At 44.5% G+C, this 25,744-nt stretch overlaps 1 long non-coding RNA gene across 2 annotated transcripts in view; it reads left to right on the forward strand.

The window, feature by feature from the left end:
• The first annotated feature begins 420 nt into the window (after positions 1–420).
• The window catches only part of LOC146359814 (uncharacterized), a 51,841-nt gene continuing 26,517 nt past the window's right edge, over positions 421–25,744 (forward strand). Inside the window, exons 1-2 of one of the 2 annotated variants that reach the window (XR_014786792.1) lie at positions 421–1,106; positions 11,725–11,849. This is a non-coding gene — a long non-coding RNA (uncharacterized LOC146359814). Of the gene's footprint in view, positions 2,415–11,724; positions 11,850–25,744 lie in introns of both variants that reach the window. The other variant, XR_014786793.1, reaches the window with a different exon arrangement.

A 25,744-nucleotide genomic window follows, 5' to 3' on the forward strand; every position in this document is an offset into this window, starting at 1 on the left:
TAATAGACAAACATATTGGTAAAATGCACATTATTTGAATAGAATAAATTATTCATTTGGATATTGGTAACAAAATAAGCAGGAATAAAATAAATTTGATTGAATCTAGGAGACATAACTCAATAAGCAACTTGTTACTAGTTTTCTACTTTCCCCCCTATTTTAGCTGAAATAGGCTTTTAATTGAGCACATTCAGCCAGGAAGTCACTGAGACTTTGAACTCTGCCATCTGGAGAGTGGAATCTGTGTTTTCATAGCCTCGGGTTACAGGTTAACTTTCCAAATTGGGTTATTTGCGTAGATAGCTGGGCTCTCTCAGCCTTTTTGTAGACTTTGTCACTGGGAGGATTTCGGTGGCGTAGTAAAGCAGAGAAGGTTATCATTGCCAGGATGTTTGGGGAAGGGGTGGAGGTATAGAAGGGGAAAACATCAAGGCAGTTTCAGCTAATCTAAAATTATCCATTTTATTTCACGAACAGAGGTTGCAACATCGGCTGGAAATTTTGCTTCACACTGCAAGTCAGCACAGACAGGGAAGCGAAAAGCTCTGAGCTTAGAGGCGAAGATCAAGCTGGAGCATGCTCAGCAGACCAGGGCAAGCACGTGATGACAACACAACCCTCTTCCATCTGTTGATGCATTCCTGGCCCCCCTTGGGCACTTTTCCATACAGCCTCACCAGCAGCCGGATCAATTTACTCTTGCCTACAGTGCACTGCACAGGCATGGCTTGAATAATTACTCGTGGAAATCCCCCTCTTGTTTCCACCTTTGAAGAAGGAATTGAGTTGCTTTCAATCTCCCGGCAATTAATAGCCTCTTTGGTTGAGGGGAGCGCAGCGCAAACATGAACTCACAAGCAGCTCGCGTGGTTTCTAGCAAACTGGAGGGACTGGGAGGCTGAGGGGCAGAGTCACATTAGCAGGTACAATGTGGACCGCACTGATGTCAATAGACTGGCCTCACCGTTCTCATCTCTCTTCCTCTCCTAACGTTCGTCACCAAGATGCACGGGGCGCTTGGTTTAGAGACGGAGCTACGCCTCAGACACTTAAGAGAGCCTCTGCTTTTCCAAGAACCTGGCTACTGTTTACTCAGTCATACTGTGAGTTAGAACCCCCCAAAATATATTTTTAAAAATGAATCATTTTAAATGGAGGAGGGTGGAAATCAGCTGGAAACAGAACTTTGGAACCAACTGTACACATTTCTCCCCATTGGTATGATTAACTGCTGTGACTAAGGAAACACTTTTCCTGTGGCTAGGAGCACATCCTCATTCTCAGATTTAGCTAGAAACAGTTGGTTTGTAGATGACCCCCCCCCCCCTCGCCTCTTCTACTCTGGCATAAGGTGTTTAGGATTCAATTTTTATAGCCCACCAGAGATTATTGTTCCCCTTTGATAGCAACCTTATTCAGAACTATAGTCAGTAGGCGACGCATACATGACAGGATACAAAGAGCTGTGGAGTTCCTGGTTCCGTGAACCCAAAAGGTCTTCAGACTGATTTTTTCCTCAGACAGCAGCCTTTCATACAAAGCATGGCAAACTGCATTTGAAACTGGGAGAAGTTTCAAAAAAAAATTGTCTGATGTGGGCAGGGAGATCTGTAATTCAAAGATAAAAAGTAGAAAATTCCACTGGGCTTACGCAACCTGTAAGCCAGCCTAAAAACTCTTTGGGTCCCTGCCAATGGGTGGGGTGGGGGAACCCCACCTCCAAGTTTAACAGTTCAGTCCTATGCATGTCTATGCAGAAGTAAATCCTATTGAGTTCAATAGACGTACTCCCGGGCAATAGACGTACTCCCGGGCAATAGACGTACTCCCGGGCAAGTGTGTATGTGTGCGTGTGTGTGTGTAGGCTCACAGCCTAAGTGTACCTCTAGCAAAATGTTTATACTACTTATTTTTCAATATATCATTAACATAATGCCAGTAATTCATCATGCGCCATAATGCTCCGACAGAAAATAATTGAATTTACAATAATGTACAATGATAGTTACATAACATGGCCTTTAAGAGGAAAATTGAAATCCTGCCACAGCAACATTACAATCCAAATAAAAACTTGCATTTAGGTGAGCATGCATCAACACTCCTGCACTTTGAGCCAAGGTTTTCCAAACCACTCAGAGACAAGACAAACAGGAGCAGCTCGCCCTCCTGATACCACCAGTCACCCGGGTCTGAGGGAGAAGAAGACTGAGCTGCAATTCCTAGGCAATGGCAGGATGCATGTTCCCCAGCTGCAAGGTTAGCTTACGGGATGAACAGGAATGAAGCGATGTTATTAGTTATGGCATACTACGTAGACATGTAATGTGAAGAAGATGGCCTCAGCCTCAGGAAGTGCAGATCCAGACCCAGTCCACAGTGCGTGCAAGCCTACAGAAAGCTGAGAAGACGTAAGTGGCTTGGTCCGTACATCTTTAAGACAAGTTTTTTTCTGCTACATATCTTCGCACCAGTTTCAGTAGTAGCAACAAGAGTCTTGGTGGCAGTGGCTGGAACAGAGAGAGGCCTTGGCTTGGGCTGAGGATATTTATATCAGCCCCTCTGCCTCTCTTTGACACTACCACCATAGGGAACCAGCTGGAAGCAACTAACTGCTGAGTGAACTGAGACTCAATCCATAACACAGGTCATGTTAGTGGGTGGTTTGATTAGCCCTGGCTGAGTGGGGGTCAGCCTGTTTTGAAGAGGGTTGCCCTCCCTCTATAGGATCAGGTGTACCATTTGGGGGTGCTCTTGGATCTAGCAACATTACTGGAGGCACAGGTGGCCTCAGTGACACAGAGCACTTTTTTCAACATGGAGTCCTCAACCTTTGGGGGCTGGTGTCCACATTTGGAATTTTGAGGGAGTGTTGGGGGCACTGTCACAAAATGGCTGCCATGGGATTTGTCTATTCATAAAATGACTACCTTGGTGGGCATGGACAGTCACGAAACACTCATTTCCCTGAAAGGGAACTGTTGAGGCTAAAAAAAAAGGTAATTTGCTCAAGAACCTAAGTATAAGACAGAGATGGGGTCTGAGTTCCAAAACATAAAACCACTGTTTGGAACCCAAATAATGATGGCATTGGAAGATGGCACTTTGATTTGAAGCATGCCAACCTCACCATTATTTTTTTTTAATTAAAAAAAGAACTTTAAGAAATAAATAAAAATCAGAAGGCGCAGAGAGCCTGGCAAGTGCTGAGAGGTATTTCCAAGCATATTGGTGGACACGGGCACCACATTGGAGACCTCAGGCTGGTTTATCAGCTATGACACTACCTGGACAGAGATAGCCTAGCTACAGTTAGCCATGCTCTGGTAACCTCTGGTAACCTCTCATTTGGATTACTGCAATGTCTCATAAGTGGAGATGCCTTGAAAATGATCCAGAAACTTCAGTTGGTTCGAAACAGAGGAGCACGATTGTTGACAGGGACTGGTTGATATGCTCATACTGCACCAGCACTTTGTGATCTGCACTAGCTTCTGGTCCATTCTTAATTCAAAGTGCTGGTATTAACATTTAAATAGGGATGTACGAAACGACTCACCTGTTTCGTTTCGTGACATCTGCGGTGGGGGGGAGGCACTCCTTCGCTCCCCCTGAAATCCTCGCTGGCCAGCTCCACTCCACAGTGACTCTGCGGAGCCGCCGGCCGGCCGGAGCCGCCCACAGCAACATCTGGCCGCTGCTGGGCTGCATAGGGACGCAAATGGTGGCCGCCATAGCCGCCATTTGCGTCCCTTTTTTTCACCGTGATAGGCTATGTAAATATTTACGTAGCCTATCACGGCGAAAAAAAGGGAACGCAAATGGCGGCGGCTACGGCAGCCGCCATTTGCGTTCCCTTTTTTGCCGTGATAGGCTACATAAATATTTACGTAGCCTATCACGGCCTCCGCAGGGACGCAAATGGCGTCCCTGCATTAGCTGTGATAGGCTACGTAAGTATTTACGTAGCCTATTATGGCAAAAATAGTGAAGCGAATGGTGGCCACAGACACGGTCGCCATTCGCAAAGCAGTGCGAACGGCACCAGGTAGGTGCTCCGTTTTGCACAACTTTCACAGGGTGGTGGGGCAGGGGGGCTTCGTTCTGCTGCGGATTTCGGGGGGCCGAATGCACTGGCATTCGGCCTCACTGAGATCCATGGCAGAATTCTCCGCCATCCCTACATTTAAAGCCCTAAACAGGTTGGGGCCAGGTTACCTGAAGGATTGTCTCTTCCCATATATACCTGCCTAGAACTTAAGGTCATCTTCAGAGGCCCTTCTCCAGGTGCTCCTGCCAAATGAGGAGAGGCAGGCAGCTACAAGAGAGAAAGCCTTTTCAGTGGTGGCACCCCAGTTGTGGAATGCCCTCCCCAGAGAGGCTCACCTGGCACCTACGTTGTGGTCTTTGGGGCACCACTTGAAGACCTTTTTATTCTCCAAGGCTTTTTAGTCATTCAGTTTTAAAAACATATGCTAAGTGTGTTTTAAGATCCTTGCACTGCTGCTGGCTTTTACTTTTGTTTTTTTAACTCTAGTTTTATTGTTTTCAACTTTGTCATGTTTTAATATTATAGTTCTTTATGTTATATTAGAGACTTCATTCTAGATTTTTAAGGCTGTTTTATCGATTCCTCTGCTGTTTAATGTTTTGTACTATATTGTATTTTATGATTTCAAATATTTGTATTGTGTTTTATATTTTTAACTGTTCTATGGCATTTTAGTTTTCCATAAGCCATGCCATGCAGGGCCACCCAAGACGGATGGGTTATGGCAGAGAGTTCTGACAAAATGTGGTCCACTGGAGAAGGAAATGGCAACCCACTCCAGTATTCTTGCCAAGAAAACCCCATGGAATGTATCACAAGGCTAAAAGATATGACGCCGGAAGATGAGCCCCTCAGGTCGGAAGGTGTCCAATATACTACTGGGGAAGAGCAGAGGGCATTTCCAAGTAGCCCCAGAAAGCGTGAAGTGGCTGGGCCAAAGCCGAAAGGACACTCAGCTGTGGATGTGTCTGGTGGTGAAAAGAACATCTGAAGCTGTAAAGAACAATATTGTTTAGGAACCTGGAATGTAAGATCAATGAATCAAGGTAAGCTGGAGGTGGTCAAACATGAGATGGCAAGACTGAACATCGACATCTTGGGAATCAGCGAACTAAAATGGACAAGCATGGGTGAATTTAATTCAGGTGACCTTCATAACTACTACTGTGGGCAAGAATCCCTTAGAAGAAATGGAGTAGCACTCATAGTCAACAAAAGGGTGGGAAAAGTAGTACTGGGGTACAATCTCAAAAACGACGGAATGATCTCAGTACGAATCCAAGGCAAACCATTCAACATCACAGTAATTCAAGTCTATGCGCCAACCACTGAGGCCGAAGAAGCTGAGGTTGATCGGTTCTATGAAGACCTACAACACCTTCTAGAACTAACACCACAAAAAGATGTCCTTTTCATCATAGGGGATTGGAATGCTAAAGTAGGAAGTCAAGAAATCACCGGGATAACAGGCAAGCGTGGCCTTGGTGTACAAAATGAAGCAGGCCAAAGGCTAATAGAGTTTTGCCAAGAGAACACGCTGATCATAGCAAACACGCTTTTCCAACAGCACAAGAGGCGACTCTACACATGGACATCACCAGATGGTCAGTATCGAAATCAGATTGATTATGTACTTTGCAGCCAAAGATGGAGAAGCTCTATACAGTTAGTAAAAACAAGACCTGGAGCTGACTGTGGCTCAGATCATGAGCTGCTTCTTGCAAAATTTCAGCTTAAATTGAAGAACATAGGGAAAACCATTCAGGTATGACCTAAATCATATCCCTTATGAATATACAGTGGAGGTGAGGAATAGATTTAAGGGATTAGACCTGATAGACAGAGTGCCTGAGGAACTATGGACGGAGGTCCGTAACATTGTTCAGGAGGCAGCAACTCAATCCATCCCAAAGAAAATGAAATGCAAGAAAGCCAAGTGGCTGTCTGATGAGGCTTTACAAGTAGCTGAGGAAAAAAAGGGAAGCGAAAAGCAAGGGAGAAAGGGGAAGATATATCCAACTGAATGCAGAGTTCCAGAGAATAGCAAGGAGAGACAAGAAGGCCTTCTTAAATGAACAATGCAAAGAAATCGAGGAAAACAACAGAATGGGAAAGAGTAGAGATCTTTTCAAGAAAATTGGAGATATCAAGGGAACGTTTTGTACAAAGATGGGCATGATAAAGGACAAAGAAGGCAGGGATCTAACAGAAGCAGATGAGATTAAGAAGAGGTGGCAAGAATACACAGAAGAACTATACAGGAAAGATCTTAATGTCCCTGATAGCCATGATAGTGCAGTCACTGAACTTGAGCCGGACATCCTAGAGAGTGAAGTCAAGTGGGCCTTAGGAAGCATTACTAACAACAAAGCTAGCGGAGATGACAGTATTCCAGCTGAGCTATTTAAAATCCTAAAAGATGATGCTGTTAAAGTGCTGCACTCAATATGCCAACAAATTTGGAACACTCAACAGTGGCCACAAGACTGGAAAAGGTCAGTTTATATTCCCTTCTCCGTGAGCCCCTGCCAAAGGAAGTGAGGCGGGTGGCTACTTGGAGGAGGGCTTTTTCTGCTGTGGCACCCCGGCTCTGGAATGAGCTCCCTAGTGAGGTTCGCCTGGCACCTACATTGTATTCCTTTCGGCGCCATGTGAAGACCTTTTTATTTTCCCAGGCATTTTAGCTTTCTAAATTTTTAGCTTTGCTGTTTTAAATCTGTATTTTAAACTCCTGCACTGCTGCTAGGTTTTATTGTGGTTGTATTGTTATATTGTGGTTTTAGTGTTCTATATATTTTAAATTGTTTTATTGTGTGATGTTTGGTTTTAATTTTTGTGAACTGCCCAGAGAGCTTCGCCTAGTGGGCGGTATAGAAATGAAATGAATGAATGAATGAATAAATAAATAAATAAATAAAATTCCAGTTCCAAAAAAGGGCAACGGCAAAGAGTGTTCAAACTACCATACAATTGCGCTCATTTCACATGCCAGCAAGGTTATGCTCAAAATCCTACAAGCTAGGCTTCAGCAGTATGTGAACTGAGAACTACTAGAAGTACAAGTGGGGTTTCGAAGAGGCAGAGGAACTAGAGATCAAATCGCCAACATTTGCTGGATCATGGAGAAAGCAAGAGAATTCCAGAAAAAGTCTATTTCTGCTTCTTTGACTACGTTAAAGCCTTTGATTGTGTGGATCACAACAAACTGTGGCAAATTCTTAAAGAGATGGGAGTACCAGACCATCTTACCTGTCTCCTGAGAAACCTGTACAAGAGACAAAAAGCAACAGTAAGAACCGGACATGGAACAACCAACTGGTTCAAAATTGGGAAAGGAGTACGACAAGGCTGTATGTTGTCACCCTGCTTATTTAATTTATATGCAGAGTACATCATGAGAAACGCCGGGTTGGATGAATCATAGGTCGGAATTAAGATTGCCGGGAGAATTATCAACAACCTCAGACGATATCACAGACGATACCACCCTAAGGGCAGAAAGCAAAGAGGATCTAAAGAGCCTCTTGTTGAGGGTGAAAGAGGAGAGTGCAAAAGCTGGTTTGAAAGTCAACATTAAAAAAACTCAGATCATGGCATCTGGCCCCATCAGTTCCTGGCATATAGAAAGGGAAGAAATGGAAGTAGTGACAGATGTTATTTTCTTGGGCTCCAAGATCACGGTAGACGGTGACTGTAGCCATGAAATTAAAAGACGCTTGCTCCTTGGGAGGAAAGCTATGGCCAACCTAGACAGCATAGTAAGAAGCAGAGACATCACCTTGCCGACAAAGGTCCGTATAATCAAAGTTATGGTTTTCCCAGTAGTAATGTATGGCTGTGAGAGCTGGAGTGTAAGGAAGGCTGAGTGCTAAAGAATTGATGCTTTCGAACTGTGGTGCTGGAGAAGACTCTTATGAATCCCCTGGACTGCAAGGAGGTCAAATCAGTCCATCCTAAAGGAAATCAACCCTGACTGCTCATTGGAAGGACAGATACTGAAGCTGAAGCTCAAATATTTTGGCCAACTAATGCGAAGAGAAAACTCCCTGGAAAAGGCCTTGATGCTGGGAAAGATTGAAGGCAAAAGGAAAAGGGGACAGCAGAGGATGAGATGGCTAGATAGCATCACCGATGCAATGAATAGGAACTTGAGCACGCTCCGGGAGAGAGTGCAGGACAGGAAGGCCTGGCGTGCCTTCGTGTCCATGGGGTCATGAAGAGTCGGACACGACTTAACGACTCAGCAACAACAACAAATTGTAACCTGTGTGTATGTTGGCGTTAATGCAGTTATTTCTTACATTCATACCCCCTCTTTCCTCAATGAAGAGAAAACTCCCTGGAAAAGACCCTGATGCTGGGAAAGATTGAAGGCAAAAAGAGAAGGGGACGGCAGAGGATGAGATGGCTAGATAGCATCACCGATGCAATGAATATGAATTTGAGCACACTCTGGGAGAGAGCGGAGAACAGGAAGGCCTGGCATGCTGTGATCCATGGGGTCATGAAGAGTCGGACACAACTTAATGACCGAACAACAACAACAATCCAACCAGAGAACAATAGTTATTGGGCAGATTAGAAATGTAATAAATAAATTTTAAAAATTGTATTTTATGGTTGTAAGTCTTGTTTTGTGAACCGCCTAGAGAGCTTTGGCTGTTGGGTGGTAGAGAAATGTAATAAATAAATAAATAAATAAATTTTCTTCGAAGGAGAGGGTATATTTCCCTGACCCCAAGGGAGCAACACCAAAGAAGGGATGACACCAATGGGGATTAAGCCTTTTGGGCTGTTACCTTCAAGGCTGTGGCAAGGGTAAGGGCGACTCCTTGAAAATCCTCCAGTCAAACCATTTTGGTCCCCATGGCAAGAGGGTGGATGCCATCCTAGAGACAGAAGTATTTAGGTCCCCACCTTCTTTAAGTGTTCAGTGGGGGCTAGATTTTACATATAGCCTTGGTAAAATGGTAGTCTGTGCCTAAGAATCTTTTTTCCTCCTTTCTGCCTGGAGAGTGAATCTGATTGGAGCACCTTATAAGTAGGGGTGGGGGAGAAATGTGTTCATAATGCAAACTTACCAAATTTCATACCTTTGAATCAATGCATGAACCAAAATTCAGTTATGCTTCAAACTTTGCACTTCTCCGAATTTTGCAATGGAGTTTTCCAATCAAAAAATGCATACAAAAATGTGTGTGGGAGGGAAATGTGCACACACAAAAGTGTATATGAGTGAAAATAATGTTCAAAATGCAATACATTAGGAAAATTGTTTGCAAAAACTATGACGATTAGGCAACGTTGCATACAAAAATGCATGTATTGGGAGAAAATGCACACAAAGACGTGTACATATGAATTTTCATGGAATAATTCTTACTGTTTGGGATGAACCAAATGTAAGTGTGGAAAAATGAGCAACTGAAAGAAATCAAAATTAACAGATTTGTCCATCCCTAATGTGAATTCTTTTCGCAGACTAGAGTTAGAATCTCATGAGAGGAGAGCTTCCTTTGGGGAAGAAAGGAATCATATCAATGGAAGAATGGGGGCTATTCTGTCTTGCTGATTATGGTTTAACCTGCTCACTGGAGGTTGCTGCTGAGAGAAAATTTAGTGTTGGGTTAGCCATTTATTTCCCATGCTAATTTTGAACTTGTTTATATATTCTATTGTTGTGCATTAATTCATCAGTTATGAACTGATTAGTAGATTATGTGAGTTTATTTAAGGTAAGGGAATGAGATATTGAATGGTTGATTCTGTGTTTGATGTGAATTTGCTGACATATTTTTGAATAAATTGTTAATTGGATTGTTTTGAAATATTCTGGTATTTATTGTGGTTTTCATGATTTGATGTTATTGTGAGCCACTTTTGGCACAGTACAAACATTCAGCATGTAACAAATTTGACGACCATAACGGGGAGGGGTTGTAGCTTAGCGATAGAGCATCAGCTTTGCATGCAGAAGGCCCCAGGTTCAATCTCCAGCATCTGCACATAGGAGAGCTGGGAAAGAATCCTGCCTGAAACCTTGCAGCACCACTGCCAGCTGATGCCAACAATACTGGGCTAGATGGACCAATGGCCTGACTCAGTATACGGCAGCTTCCTATGTTCCCATGGCTCTCAGACTACCATTTACATATAAGAAAAAGCATGTACACTGTCATGTGGCAAAGATGTGGTCATTCTATACCCATCATTCTCCAACTTTGAGCAGCTCCTCCCCTCCCAAGGAGGTTACTAGGTGGAAATTCCTTTCTGATCCCCCTCCTCTTCACCCATTTGGTGTTTGTGGTGATTCCTTGGTGCTGGATGCTCTTCCAGGTGCTGCAAAGGTGACTGATGGTTCTGAGAGGCTGATGGATGCCTCTTGTTGCTTCATGCAGTCTTTGCTTCCTCGGTTCTTTAGCTCTTGGGCCTAAAAGCAGGGCCGGCCCTCCCATGAAGCAGGGTGAGGTGTCTGCATCACGCAGCGGAGTGGGAGGAGTGGGAAATTGCAGCAAATTGTGCTGCTACCCTCTCCCCCACCAGGAGGGCCCATTGCCGCTGCCCCACCTCCAATGGGTACACTGGAGAGCCTCGCCAGCTGCTCCACCACTGTGGCATTTGCCGTAGTAAGAGAGTGTTCAGCAGGCTTTCTGGAGCAGCCACCCACCCTCTATTTCCCTCATCATGTGCACACTGCCCTCACTTTCGCCACTGCGGCATTGGTAGCAAAGGTAAGGGAAATTTGGCGCATGATGGGGGAGGGGGCACGATGCAACGGCAAGGATCGCGATGTGGCAGTGGTGCATGTTCTCTCGTTCCTCGGGAAAGGATGCCACATAACTCATGCTATGTCCCTGTTCTCTCTTGCATGCACCTTCTCTCTCTCTCTCTCTCTCTCATATCCTCCATGCTTCTGAATCTAAAAGGAGAGCAAATCATTAACAGTTGAGCCGCCTGTATTCCATGTCTCTAGATATCGCAATGATGTACAGTCATTGCGTGCTTGTCTTATTTATGAATTATTACCAGCATCATTGCCAATGTTTACTCCATCAGCCTTCATAAAAAGTTCCTAAGATGGAATCTTTTGCGACCAAACAAAGGTCAGAGTTTCGCCTGTGATAAATCACTGAGAGCCAGCGAGGAGGGAAATTCAGCTGACAGTGTCATCTGATCTGTGCAGCTGTGTACCAAATCTGAACTAGTTCCCCCTGTTGTATCTCTTTCAAGTTAAGCATGAAGCCCGGACATCTGTTAGTTCCTGAGTTGCAGTGCACAGTGCACTTGCATCAGTGGACATGCCCTGCCCTGCTGAGCTTAGATTGTTTCCCAAATTTTGCATCAACTTCAAACATAATTAAACTCTCAACTGAATCACTAAAAGCAGCTGGAAGTTTTGTTGCAAAAACTAAATTGTCGTTTCAGCTCCTCCTTTCCTCTGCCTAAGGTTGTGTGTACTCTGTACTAAAAAAAGAAAGAAATCATTCAGTGTCAGGGTAACCCAACTGTTTTTTGCCAGCAATCTGAATTTTGCACCCAGTAACACCTCCTCCTCCTCCTCCTCCTCCTGTGCTTATGCAGAATTATGGGATTTCTAGAGACCCTGTGTATTTTTTATCCTGCTCTTTAAGGTTATATCCAAACCACCTGGCTTTCTTTTTGTTTTTAAGGTCTGATACTGAGATCTGTGTCAGGAAGCACACAATTCACACCACAACCTGTGATCTGTCGGTGATTAGCACTCCGCTACCTGCTTTCTTGCGCATGTCAAAAAGGTAGAACCCTCAATAAATAGGTACATGTTTTTTCCACATTTGTCCTAGAAAGTAGTCTGGGGTTCCTTTTCCCAACCACTGGCATACCATTTATCCAACATTATTGGACCTATTTAAAATGTTTTATGCTGAATTTACACCATCACAGACATCCAACATTTTTTAAAGCATAATTTTGTGGTCATTCACCAAATTAATTTTGAGACAAAACCTGCTTACTCCATGACTCTAGAATTGAGCTGCTGCATGCTTTTATCTGAACCCACTGTATCAAATTGATTGGGTATTTATGGACACATGAGTGCAATGGTGCAAATTCAGCATGATTTCTGTAACACCGTTGTACCTTGTTCTGTCTTCTCAAGAAAAAGTTTACATTAGTAGGCCACAGTGTTAGCATTCATCATGCTATGGCTGATTTAAATGGGCATAATATAACTTTGCATTCTTCCTTTCATTTTTGCCTTGAGCTTTCTGACTATAAGGGCACAGTCCTATCAGATCCACCCTGGGTACTTGTAAGCCACCGAACTTGGAGGCCTGAGAGTACCCAGAGTAGAGCGGGAGGCACATCACACATCCCACTCTACATTTTCACCCATCTAGCTGAGGATCCAAGGAGGGAGGGAGGCTGGGGGCAGCTGGGGAAAGCTCATATCCCCATGTCCCCAGTCCCCTCTTTTCCCCGCCCACAGGCATGGCCGATTTCATCCCTCCACAAGCTCGTGTTTCTGAACTTGTAGCAGCAGCCAGTACAATTCTCTCTGTGCCAGGTGTGAGGGGCAGCAGGAGGGGTGGGGAGTGTGGTATCTTGGCTCCAAAATGGGAGCCCTGTCTCCAACCTTGGAGCCAGGAAACCAAACCATCCTATGTCCCCCAGATGCTGCCTAGGTGCCATAGGATTGCTCTGCCCAGTGGCAATCCTATACACAGTTACCTGGGACTTATTTCTGAGTAGACAAGTATAGGAGTATGCTCTCAATGTTCATAATAAATAAATAAATAAATAAATATATTAACTCAGGCTCCTGTTCACCCACTGCCAAAAAGAAACTGTTGGGACTCTTGGGCATGAGCTATTTGTACTTCCTCTTTTCATACATCTGATTCAGTGTACAAAGGGGGAACTTGTATAACCATGTGCAATTCTGCAAGCAGAGTTTCCACATATCACCACTGGGGTGTTGAACAAGTTGCACCATCAAAGATGACAGGAGATTAGAAGAGGAGATCTGGCAGTCAGCTTTGTGCAACCTTTGTTAATATGGCTGAAACTGCACCACTTTGAAGATGGGTTATCTACAATTTATCATACTCCCCCCCCCCCGCCCAATAAAAGTTGTTCAGCCATTGTGGCGATTGCTCCCATTTTCCCCTTGCTTTTCACCCTCCTGTTTAGTACTGCAACCAGCTAGTTCTTGGTGTTTAATTTGTAAGCCTGCGTCACCCACAACACAGCCCAGTGAGCCTCATCCTTCTGGGGCTTTGTGCCAGCATTGACTCATACAGCATCACTGAATCATCGGGACCACTTCCTGTAACGTTTCCTTGAGGGCCTCACATTTAACATACACCTAGCTAGCAATTATGTCTAGCTGAGGTTGTTTGTTTGTTTTCTTCTCTAAAACGTGTAATCTCAAGATGGTTCTCTCATCCATCTTCATTTAGCTTCTGCTGGTTTATTTTGAATTTTTCTCCAAAGGAGAAAGTGCCCTTTTCGAAGCCCATGGAATCATCCTCTCTGTGCATACATGACCATCCAATGGACCAAAAAACAACATGTCAAATTTAGAATTATTAGTGGTTCCAGGGCATAGTCTGAAGGCACATGAGGTAGCCACCTTGCTGAAGCTAAGCAGGTCTGGGTCTGGTCAGTGCTTGGAGGGGAGACCACATGGGAACCACATGTAGTCATGATGAGTTCCACAGTGGAAGAAAGGTGGGTTATAAATGTAATACATACATACGTACAATTATGTATTATGTCCCTAGGGAACTCCGTCATGCCCCCTCTTTAATGAGCTTCCGTCGTGCATTAAAAACGTGGTTGTTCAGGCAGGCATTTGGGGTGGGTTAGGGTATTTTAAAAAAAATGTTTATGGTAAAATTTTATTGTTTTAAATTGTTTTATGGTGGGTTGTACATCGCCCAGAGTGGCTGGGTGACCAGTCAGATGGGCGATTAATAAATTTAATAAATAAATAAATAAATTAAATTAAATTAGCATAATATAAGACTGTCCAGCCTCAGTATTCAGTGTAGAGTAAGATCCATCCAGGCCTATTGACTGAACAACAACTCTGGCAGGTAGAGAGTACCCCTGAAATATTAAAAAGTTCAAGCAAAACATTTCATCCACTGTCAGCACTGATCTCACAACAGCATAGAACAGCTGCCCCCACCCTGGTGCCCTCCAGATGTTTTAGACTACAACTCCCAACATTCCTGACTATTAACCATGCCGGATGAGGCTGATGTGAATTGAAGCCCAAAACATCTGGAGTGCACGAGGTTGGGGAAAGTTGCCATAGAAGCTCTGGGGAAATCCACTATGTAATCCACTTTCTTCCCAAACCAGTATTTTATTTTTACTTTTGCATCCAATTTGCTACTAATCTTTATGCAAGAAAGAGGTCAGAGTCCTACACCACTCTCCAGTAAGGAAGATCTGTGTCTTCTCTTCTCTCGGGCATTTGGCAGCGTATAACGAGTCTCCTGATTGTCTCTGGCTGATTGTTTTAAATTGTTTTAGATATATGTTGTTGTTGTGCATGTTATTTGTTTTTTATGTCATTATGTGAATCGTTTTTATATTTTATATATTTTAATTTTTGTAAATCACCCAGAGAGCTTTGGCTATGGGGTGGTATAGAAATATAGCAAATGAAAAATGAAATGAAATAAGGAAACTTCCATAATGTGGATGTAGATGTACATCTGGAAGCACATCCACATCTGTATTGCAGTGTTTGTCCAAACCCTTCTGAACTAGCTGAAGCTGCTGCAAATGGAGATAAATATGCATCCACTTCTGGGACCACCAGCGGTTTTGCCTGGAGAGTTGCGTGCAACTATACCTGGATAGGATCTTTCCTGCATCCCAGAGCCTGCTGCCACCCTTTGGTTCCTCTTATAACCCTCCAATTTGGGGTTTTCTCATGGAAAAGCTTGTATCTCATGAAAGCAGTAGAAGCTTTTTCATGTTTATTGCCTCACCATATCTTGCATTCTCTCTTTTTCTGGCACAACTCATGACATTTATTGGGCTTGTATGTGTGCACAAATGCAAATGTGACGCATCACACTACCACCATCACCACCACCACCACAACCAAGCTTCAAATTCCAAGAGGAGGGAGTGTTTATGAACAGGTCGCAGGTGAAAATAAATGCTCAGATGATAGGGGACAAAAGGAAATCAATTACAAGGGTGCAGGTCTGGAAACAGCCTTATGTATGTCAACAACCAGGGCCAAAGAAATAAATTTCAAGACAACATGTGTCTTCTGTTCTGTTATAATCTTACCCTGGTAAAAGTCAGTTTCCAGCTGCACAGGGCTGTACTGCTTTGATCTTTTCAGCATTCTGTCATTTGACTGCCTGCCCATCTTTGTTCTCCTTTTTTCCAGTGCCTCCACCAAGTACAGGTTGGATTGACCAGTTCATCTAAACAGGGTCTGTTTCAAAAGATCAAACGGCATCACTTGCAACCAACTTTCATGGAACCAAAACAAGAGATGCACCACTGCCTGATGCCATTGGCAGAGGAGGCTGGGGGCTCTGATCTCAGTGGAGCAGTGAATCTGCTCTGGGTTTCAGTCAGAACTCTAAAAGAGCTCCTAAAGACACTTCACACCTTGGATAGCTCCTTTAGAGTTCTGAGTAGTTCTGAGTGAAACTGGAGTGGATTCACTGCCCCAGTGACATTGGAGCCATCAGCCTCCACTGGCCACCAGGGCAGGACCTGGGGGCAAAAATCAAGGACCACAGTCAACAGTCTGAGCAGGAGGGGCCCAAACACAGCATGGCTGGCTTACCACAATTTGAAGCAATGAAGTAGTACCCATTAACACCTAAAAAGCCCCCTCCTCAATAAAACCATTAAGTTCAATGAATAACATTACCTTGCAGTAGCACTGCCTTACCTTGCTGTAGCACTCTGCATGAAATGCAATTCCCAGTAATATAGCCATTTTAAAATGACAATGAAAGACCTGGATGACACTCTTCAGAAGGATCTCAAGTCACATGTTTCATAAATTCCTTACTACGACAGATTTGGGAGCATATTTTTCAAGCCGTCTTTCATTAATCCACACAAATTATTATGCTTTTCATACAGCTGAATTCTTCAGCTCATAGTAAACCATTGGGTCCATTTCAAACAAGATCAGCCATGCATTTCAAAGGCAGAGCAAACTACTAAAAGACACCCACCCATTCCAGTGGCTGACAAGAACCATCCGTGTCTTGCTGGAATTTCAATGAAATATTCTGGATATTTCACAGGAGATGCTAATGAAAGCCAGTGCCTAAAGCCACTAGGACCTTACCGAAATCATCCACGTGCACTTGGCTTAGTGTCAGAGTAGACTTCCCCAACCTGGCTCCCTCCAAATGTTGTTGTCTACAACTCCCATCATCTCAGTCACACAGCCAATAGTCAGGGATGGTGTCATTTGTATTTTTCTCTGGAAGCTACCCAACACCCTTAAAAGTAGTCTAAAAATTGTGTGTGTGTTGCGATCTGGTGGCTTATTCAAACTCTTTGGCATTTAGTGAAGAAAAACATTAGTAGTCATGAATTAATAAAAAGCTTTAAAACATACACTACCCACGGGCACCAAATGCCCAAGAATCTCAGGGGGCCTTGGATAGGGCTTCTGTTGTGGTCAGGTGGCGCTGAAGGCCTCCATCACGCCACACAGCTTGTTCTTTTCACCACAAAAGCTCCTGCCTTTGCCTTCGGGCCTTGTATCATCACATAGCACAGCCATCCCCTCTGGCACCCCTCCCTTCACCTGGGCCAAGCACAAGTCTGATTGCCACATAGTACTCAGCTGCATCCCAAGAATCCCAGCTTTTATTTAAAACAGCAAATGTCTTGTCCAGTTCTTTTATGACTATGGAGAAATGCTAGAAAAGTCATGACAGGGCCTGATGAAATCTCAGAAGCAGAGGGGATTTCCAGTGGTTAGAAAATGTACACTTCAGTGCTCTGCATAGTTCCGTCTTCCTCCCTTTGGGTTAATCAATCAAAACAGATGATTCAGAATGAGCAAACTCCTGCATGGGCTTGGGAATTATGGGAATTGCATCCAAATACATCTGGAGGGACCCAGAGTGAGGAAGGCCAGCCTATAGCTTAGGGTGGCCAGGTGTCCTACTTTATAGAGGGCAGTCCTCTATTTGAAGGCATCCTCTATTTGGAGGGCTGTCCAGTCCAAGTCTGGTTTAAAGATAAAAAAAATCATAAGAAGGGCAAGCAGGGGGGCCTTGAAGTTGCCCATCAGCATTTGCACCTGGGTAGCAGACTGAGTAGGCACACAGGTGGTCACCAGGTCATAGTCATCCCTATTATAGAGATATGAATATTGTTTCTATTAAAACTATAGTCATTATTTCTAAATTTGCATCTATACCTATACATTGCAAAAGTTATGCAAATCAGTGCTCCCTTTGGTCCTCCGTTTGGGTGATGTGTTTCCTCTTTTGGCGGGATGCATAAGTGACCCACCCCATAGCTTTGTTTTGAACTCCCTCAGTCTTGTTGTATGTGGCTGAAGGGAGGGGGCATGTAATGGGAGGGAATTATAAAGGTCTATCCATTTTTTTTCTTGTGCTGTTAAGGGGAGTTGCCCTGTGGAGTAGAAGATTTGGGTTCTAGTCCTGCTTTCCCCTGCCCCCCCACCCTCCTCTTTTTGCATCTCAAACCATGATTGTTGGCAGTCTAGGCAGATGGTGAGGTTTCCTTTGGGAGGTCTCCACCGTCTCCCCAGTGAGGACTTGAACCTTTGTCTTCTGTTTTCCTACTGGGCAACTCCTAGTAGGGCCTGCTCTGATCTTGCGGTTGAAACTTCCATTCTTCCTTGTGGATGCAGCCCTCTCCCTTGCAAAATGTTTGTCCCCCCACCACAATGGAGGGGCATGAGGTCTCCATACAGGCCTTCTATTCACAAGTTATGATACCAGCTGGATATTAAGATTGGAAAACCAGTCCTTCCATCCTTCCGTCCATCCTTCCTTCCTTCACTGTCTTGCAGTGACTTTCTGCTGATAAAAGGGCCATATTTTTTGTTTGTTTTAGCAGGCTGCTAATGTACATGCTACCAGGAGATTCAAAAAAATATTTTTGGAGGGGGGGGGGAGTCGTAGACCTTATGAATGCAGCTGTCTATTGCTTTTCCAGTCTCTGCTGCACTGAGGACAGAAGGCATGGTTGTGTCTCCCTGTCTGACTGCCTGCTTGTATGCTACGTATGTAGAGGGGATGCATAATGGATATGGGGTGTTGACTGGTACTTTTCACAGTACATGGGTATTGTGGGGGCGTTGCTGCACCACATGATGATTGACAAGTGGCAGCCAAGTTGCCATGAACTCAACGGGAGTGTCAGTGTTGCTACATTATTTCTTGTTTCTACTGGTATTGTTTTGCTTTCTGTTTTGCTGCCAGGAATGGATAGGACTGTGACTACATAATGCTGATGTAACACCAATATTAACTCTGGCATAGCAGGGACACAGGATTACTCAGTCCATCAGGAGGCAAATATTTGAGATTTTCCACTTTTTCAAAGCATGCTTATGGGTGAAGTGGTGTTTCTAGTCAGCATTAAGCAATTGTGAGAATGGAACAAAGCGGATCTGTAATTAATTAGTATGGAGTACAAGGACATTATTGTGTGTATGCAATGCAAGGGTTTGTGGGGAAAGGCTCTTATAAAATGATAGGGGTAATTTTGAACCAATGCAAGACTGATTCCTTCACTAGCTCAATACTGATGTCATGGTAAAGAAGGAGGCTTAACCATGCTTTGTTGTGATGTTGTAACTGACAAACCATGGTTTGTAAATGGTCAGCAAACCAGAAATAGAAACTGTGATCTGAAGCAGATTTGTAAATCGTGGTTTGCCTTAACAATAGCATGATGCCAGAATTAACAATCTGCCCCTTCCACACTCCGATAATTTAATGCTAAATAAACAGGGTTGTTAACCTCTCTCAGAAGCTTTGCAAAACTTGTCAGGGTTGGGAACTTGTCTTCTTCTTGCAATACAAATATGAGTGCAGAGGACAGGACAGAGGAGAACTGGCAGATGGGGGCGGCGGCGGAGGTGCTTAACCCTTTCCCCAACTGCTGCTTCTCTGCACACATCCCTGCCAGGCATTTTTAAATAGTCACTTCCCCCAACCAGGCTCTGAAACCAGAAGTGATCCCAACCAAGGGGGAAACAGCATTTGTCGGAAAGCATCAGCAGGTGTGGCAGGGATTACACACGTGGGGGTGCGCGCGCGCGCACCCTCCTGCCAGTCCTCCCCTGCAAGCGCCCCCTTCACATTTCCATGATCTCTGCAACCTGGCGTTTGGATCATAAATTTGCCAATATAACATCCAGCTCTGAGCCGCCCACCCCCCACCCCCATGTGCCAGCTCAAAAAGTGTTAAGGAACTTTCAAAGGTTACACACGCTGTGTAAGTGCCATCATGTGGACATTTTGGACAGCCCCACGAAGGCAGGGGTGTGATGTTTAAACTAGCCTTTCAGCTGAGCAAGAAGAGAAAGTGGGCGACTGGCAGAGGCTTTTTCCGACTAGCCCCAAACTGGCTGTGTGGCAACCTTGTCAGCCTATTTTGTTCCACCCCAGAATTGACTCAGAGGGAAAGCGACACTTATTGCATAATCAGTACTGCTTCCTGTAGCACTCGGGAATTTCCTCGAAGACCTCCTGCCCAGATACGAAAAATCACACTGAAAAACGGCTCGCCTGACTTTCAGGCTCACACAAACACGGCCCCCTCTGCTCTTCAGTGGGCGTGGCTGGTCTCGCTGCAGGCACGATCAGCGAGGTAATGGCCTGCGGTGCAGATGAAGCCTCAATGTGCAACTCATTGCGACAATCCTAAAATAGTTTTAAAGTGGTTAGTCATCTGTAACTTTTATGAGGAGACAATCAGCTGCATGTCACCGAGTGCTCTTTGATTTTTGCCTGCACTTTGCAACGGGGCCATCCTCCTCCGAAGCTAGCTGAGCTGGGTCACACCAGCTGGCTGAAATGGCCTACACCTTTTATGCCTGCCAGTATGGGTTAGAATTGCTAGCTCATCCGTAAATATGTATTTAAAGCAGGGGTGGGCAACTTTGGGGGCTGTAAAGGGTACACTTTTGCCCCCTTGGGCTGCACTCCTGCTGCCACTGTGTCATTGAATGTGGCAGCAGCGGCAAAAACAAAACAATGGTTTGCTGCTGAATTTCAGCAGCGAAGTGCTACAGAGCATTAAAAGGCCAAATTTAGCTTGTTCTCAAACTGCCTGTTTTTTGGCTGCCACAAATTTCACTTTTGAATTTCCTGGATTTTAAGAATGGAAAAGGTACTTAGAGAGCAAAAATGATCCCTTCCCCTAACTGTCTGCTCCCCTACTATCAAAATTCAGACTGTAAGCTCTTCAGGGGAGGAAGCTATCTCTTTATGTCACTTTATAAAGTGTCAGATGGATGGATGGATGGACGGACGGACGGACAGACAGATATGCACAGGCACACACACACAGGAGTGTCATTATGGGTAGGTTGGGGGTGGCTGTGCCCCAGATCTTTTGGGCTGTACCCCAGGTATCACGTGGGAACCAAGGAAGAGAGCAGGGCTGCACTGCTGATCAGCTGAGGGTGCTGCATTTGCCCCCAGCATGAACTGATGCCTCAGATGCCACCACAAGGAGAATGAGAGCACTTAGAAAGCTGATCACAGAGTCGATCATCTTTCTAAAGATGTCGAACATCTTTCTAAAGGGTGCTGTAGCTGCCACATGCTGTGTTCTGGTGCTCCTCAGCCCTGCCATTGCCAGCTTCCCCCACCGCCCCCCACCTTTCCTGGACAGGGGAAGGGCAGAGGGGGAGTGTGATGGGACTGTGGGTGTGTTAGGAAGGCTTGAGGTCTGGAGTCTCTTGCCTTACAGTAGTCCTCATGGGAGGAAAAAAGTGATGGGGGAGAGGAGGGCTGGCAACAGTTGCACTGCCTTGCCTGGTCCTGCTGCCACCACAAAAAGGGCCCTGCCTCTGTGTGTGCGTGTGTGTATAACGTTACATGCTATGATCTCCTCTATCATATTGCATGCATAGCAAGGAGGCATGCTAATTGGCAAAGATGATTGGTTGATGTTTCGTCAATGGGAGCAAATGATAAGAGATGGATGCCGATAACTGATAATCTCTCCCCATCTGTTGGAATGAGATATCCAGGAGAATCTGAGAAGTTGATACCCTTCAGCTAGTGATGGGGTGGGTGGCAGAGAAATAGTTTCTAGCCAGTTTGCAGTTTGATATCTTACCATTTGGATATGTGAGCAGCAAGGAATGATATCAGCTACCAAGAAATCTCATATATGTATGAATTAATGTTAACGTGTTTATTAAAAAAATGTACCCATGTCAGCTTCAGCTTCAAAAATGACTTTTAGATCCAGCAAAAATGACTCTGAATACTGCACACCTTGGATATTTGTGGCCGCAGCTGGAACTGAGGTGGCTGAAACTGAACAAATTTCCACAAGAGCTTCGAGTCAAGTCAGAAATCAATGGTTGAATTCTGTAGTGAAATTCAAGCAGCTACTGTTGAATTTGGTATGTGAGGGGGCTTCAACTTTCACACAGCTTTATATCCTAGCACTCAAATTCAATAGTATCTAACTTTTTCTCTTTCTAATTCTTGTATAACCTACCTAAAAAAGCTAATACTAGATATTCTGGGAAAATGCCCTATTAATTTCTTAATTTAAAATCTAGTCTGGACAAGGCACATACAAAAATTCACTCATGAGTCATGCTGACACAGTGTTATAGAAATAGCAAAGCTGGGCAGAAGCCAAAACATCTTCTGAGCAATGAACATCTGGATCTTGAAGACCTGTGTAAGAGTTATAGTTGTGAAAGAGAATGAGGGCTTCTGAAAAGGGCAGACATCTGGGTGGGCATCTCAGGAGTTATTGCTTTGATATCCGCCACTTCCACAGAGGTCACTTTTCTTGGAAAGGCAACTGGTGGGAAAGGCAGATGCTCCGTTTAAGATTGCTGTGGTATGGAATGACTATTATTATGTTTTAAAAGCCTGGTCTAAATTATGGGCCTGGAGTTCCAACTTGGGCTTTAGACAATGATGTTTTTCATCTTTTGGTTTTATAACACCAGTGTAACTCTTCAATAGAAATGCACAGAACAGTAGGACCTTAATAGCTGGAAGTGATGCATGGGTCACCCAGGCCAACCCCTGCTGTGAGCCAAGAGGCTCCAGATTTCAAACCCTCCTGACAGGAACCCATAGAGCTGTCAGACTCAGCTGTGGGGAGGCTGTGGCCCAAAGGCTTAAAGACTTAAAGTTTGGCTCATTACCACAGGGGTAGCAGCCGGACTGGTGGGCAAGCAGAGTTCATGTTCACTTGTCATGACTTAAATTCAGAAGAATCTATAGACACAGAACAGGAAGCAGAGAAACAAGAGCCCTCAAGGGGCCAGGCTCACTCAGGAAGCAGTGGGAAATTCCAATATGTGTAGCAATAATGTGCAAAAGAGGAAGTCAGAGAAACGTGGCAGTGCAGTGGTCCCAGACAAGGCAAAATTAACTGGGGCTAAATCTATGGGTCTGGGAAGCGAGTGGCCAGGAAATAAATTGCTTAGATCAAGGAGATGTTATAGGAACTTCAGGTCAGCAGCTAGATGGGGATTTGCCTAGCTTGAGTAGTCCTTTGTAAGCAAATCACTGCTGGGACTAAAGTAGTATAATAAGTTTGGGTCCATATTTTAAGAAGATAACATGGTGGTTTTATTATATAGAGTTACAACAACAAACAGTTCTTGGCTGGAGCTCCCTCAGCCAGTCCTGGCTCCACCCCCTCACTCCACTCTTTAGGGATCATCTCCAAATTCCCAATGTTTCTTGTAAGGAAATGTCTCTAAATTACTACAATCACTACATCTCCTTTTCTCTCAACCAACAGTAACAAACACCAATAGTCAACTATGAATTAAATTCTGTAGAGGAGAAGTTACTAGCACATCACTCTAGAATGAATCTTTACCACTCACTTCCCTGCTCTATACCAGGCTGCTCAGCAGGTTTCTATAAGTCTCTGTGGAACTTTCACCATGCTTCCTGACCACTGGGGCATCTCACCTTCCTTCACCTTGTCTTCCATAATGTCATGCTGAGGAACAACTCCTTTTTCATCCTGCTCCTGTGAGCATGCAAGTGGTGCCGATGGACAGCCTGCTCTGTTCTCAGCCACTGGAGCAACTGGATAATTTTTTGGGAATGCTTGGAGATCCCGACAATTATGCCAAAAAGACTCTCCCTGATCTGTCTGCACTAAATGCACTAGCTGCTGGACAGTGCCCCTTTGACCCCAGGTATTGGATTGGAGCTGTAATTTCTCATGCACACTTTGTCACCTGGTTGCAGACCAGGGAGCGCTTTTGCTCTTTTATCAAAATGTTTTTGCAGTTGCTTCAGAGCTTCTTTTCTTTCTTTCTTTCTTTCTTTCTTTCTTTCTTTCTTTCTTTCTTTCTTCATACCTCTATATGGTCATGCCTTGTAAGTAATTCCTCAGTTATGGGTAATGTAGAGTGTATTCTTCCTCCCATGAGTAACTGTGCAGTGGACCAGCCATTGTCCAGTGATGTACTGTAGTAAGCCAATAATGCTTTACATAAATCCCCTCTACTATCAGCTGCCTTTTTCATCAGGTTTTTAACAGTCTGGATGGACCTTTTCACAAGACCATTGGATTGGGGGTAACGGGGACTGGATGTACTGTGATGACAGTCCCAATCCTTTGCAAACTGCTTAAACTCTGAACTGGAAAACTAAGGTGCATTGTCACTAAAAAGTTCACATGGAATTTCATGCCTTGCAAACACTGCCTTCAGTACAATGCTTGTACCATTCAGATTGCAAATCTCTGGATACAGAGAGTAATAATCAGTAGCGGTCAAGTATGTTCGTTAATTCCAAGTGAATAGGTCAGTGCCTACCTTCTTGTATGCCCTCAATGGAACAGGGTGCAGATGCAGAGAGTCTGCCTGCTGGGATGGCTGGAACTTTAAAGAAGTGAAACAGCTTGCTACTGTGTTAGTAATATCCTGGTTGATCCATGGCCAATACATGACCTCCCGCGCCCTCTTCTTACATTTTTCCGTTCCTAAATGACCGTCACGGATCTTTTGGAGCATTTCATGCTGGAGGATCCTTGGAACCACTACCTTGCTGCCTTTGAAGATCACCGCATCTATTACTGAGAGGACATGCCTGCAGTTCCAGTACTCCCATAGGCTTGGATCACAGCTGCAGTGGTCCTGTGGCCATCCGTCAAGTATATGGTCTTTTAGAAAACCCATGGCCTCATCGTTCTCTGTTTCCACTTTGATTTGCTGGAATTTTCTATCCGATATGGGAAGTGACTGTACTATCAGATCCATGTATGCTTGCACCTCCATGTCAGAAATATGCTTTGGGTGTAATGAAGGCTGTATGGGCCTGGACAGTGCATCCACTGTGAACATCAATTTTCCTGGTGTGTAGTCAAGTCATATTTTTATAGTTTGAACATCATCCTTTGGATTCTCAAAGTGCAGTCATTTAATGGCTTCTCAAACAATAGTATCAGAGGTTTATGGTCGGTTTTTACTTGCACTTTCTGTCCATAGATAAACTGGTGAAATTTCTGGCAAGCAAACAGGATGCCCAACAGCTCTTTTTCAGTCTGGGCATACCTGGTTTCTGCCTCTGTCAATGCCTTGGGTGCATATGCCACTGATTGCCAGTTAACACCATGGTCCTGCATAATCACTGCACCCAGCCCTGACTGTGAGGCATTACAAGAAATCTTGAGTGGCTTGAGTGGGTCATGGAATTTAACACAGGGGCTTTGCTAAGTTCATAGAATAGAATCATAGAATAGTAGGGTTGGAAGGGGCCTAACAAGGACATCGAGTCCAACCCCCTCTTCAATGCAGGAATCCAAGTCAGAGCATCCCTGACAGATGGCTGTCCAGCCTCGTCTTGAATGCCTGCAGTGTGGGAGAGCCCACCACCTCCCTAGGTAATTGGTTCCATTCTGTAACAGTCAGGAAGTTTTTCCTGATGTTCAGCCGGAATCTGGCTTCCTGTAACTTGAGCCCATTATTCTGTGTCCTGCACTCTGGGATGATGGAGAAGAGATCCTGGCCTTCCTCTCTGTGACAACCTTTCAAGGACTTGAAGAGCGCTATCATATCTCCCCTCAGTCTTCTCTTCTCAAGGCTAAACATGCCCAGTTCTTTCAGTCTCTCTTCATAGGGCTTTGTTTCCAGTCCCCTGATCATCTTTGTTGCCCTCCTCTTAACCCTCTGTTTGTCTGCATCCTTCAAGTGTGGTGCCCAGAACTGGACACAGTACTCCAGATGAGTCCTAACCAGTGCTGAGTAGAGGGGAACTAGTACTTCCTGGGATTTGGAAGCTATGCTTTTATTAATGCAGCCCAAAAGAGCATTGGCTTTTTTTGCAGCCACATCACATTGTTGGCTCATGTTCAGCTTGTGATCGACAACAGTTCCAAGATCCTTCTTGCTTGTAGTGTTGTTGAGCCATGTATCCTCCATCTTGTAACTGTGCATTTGGTTTCTTTTTCCTAGGTGCAGAACTTGGCATTTATATCTATTAAATG

This window comes from Heloderma suspectum, chromosome 1 (assembly GCF_057233095.1).
Source record: "Heloderma suspectum isolate Gila_16-S chromosome 1, 16-S_ref, whole genome shotgun sequence".
Classification (NCBI taxonomy): Eukaryota; Metazoa; Chordata; class Lepidosauria; order Squamata; family Helodermatidae; genus Heloderma; species Heloderma suspectum.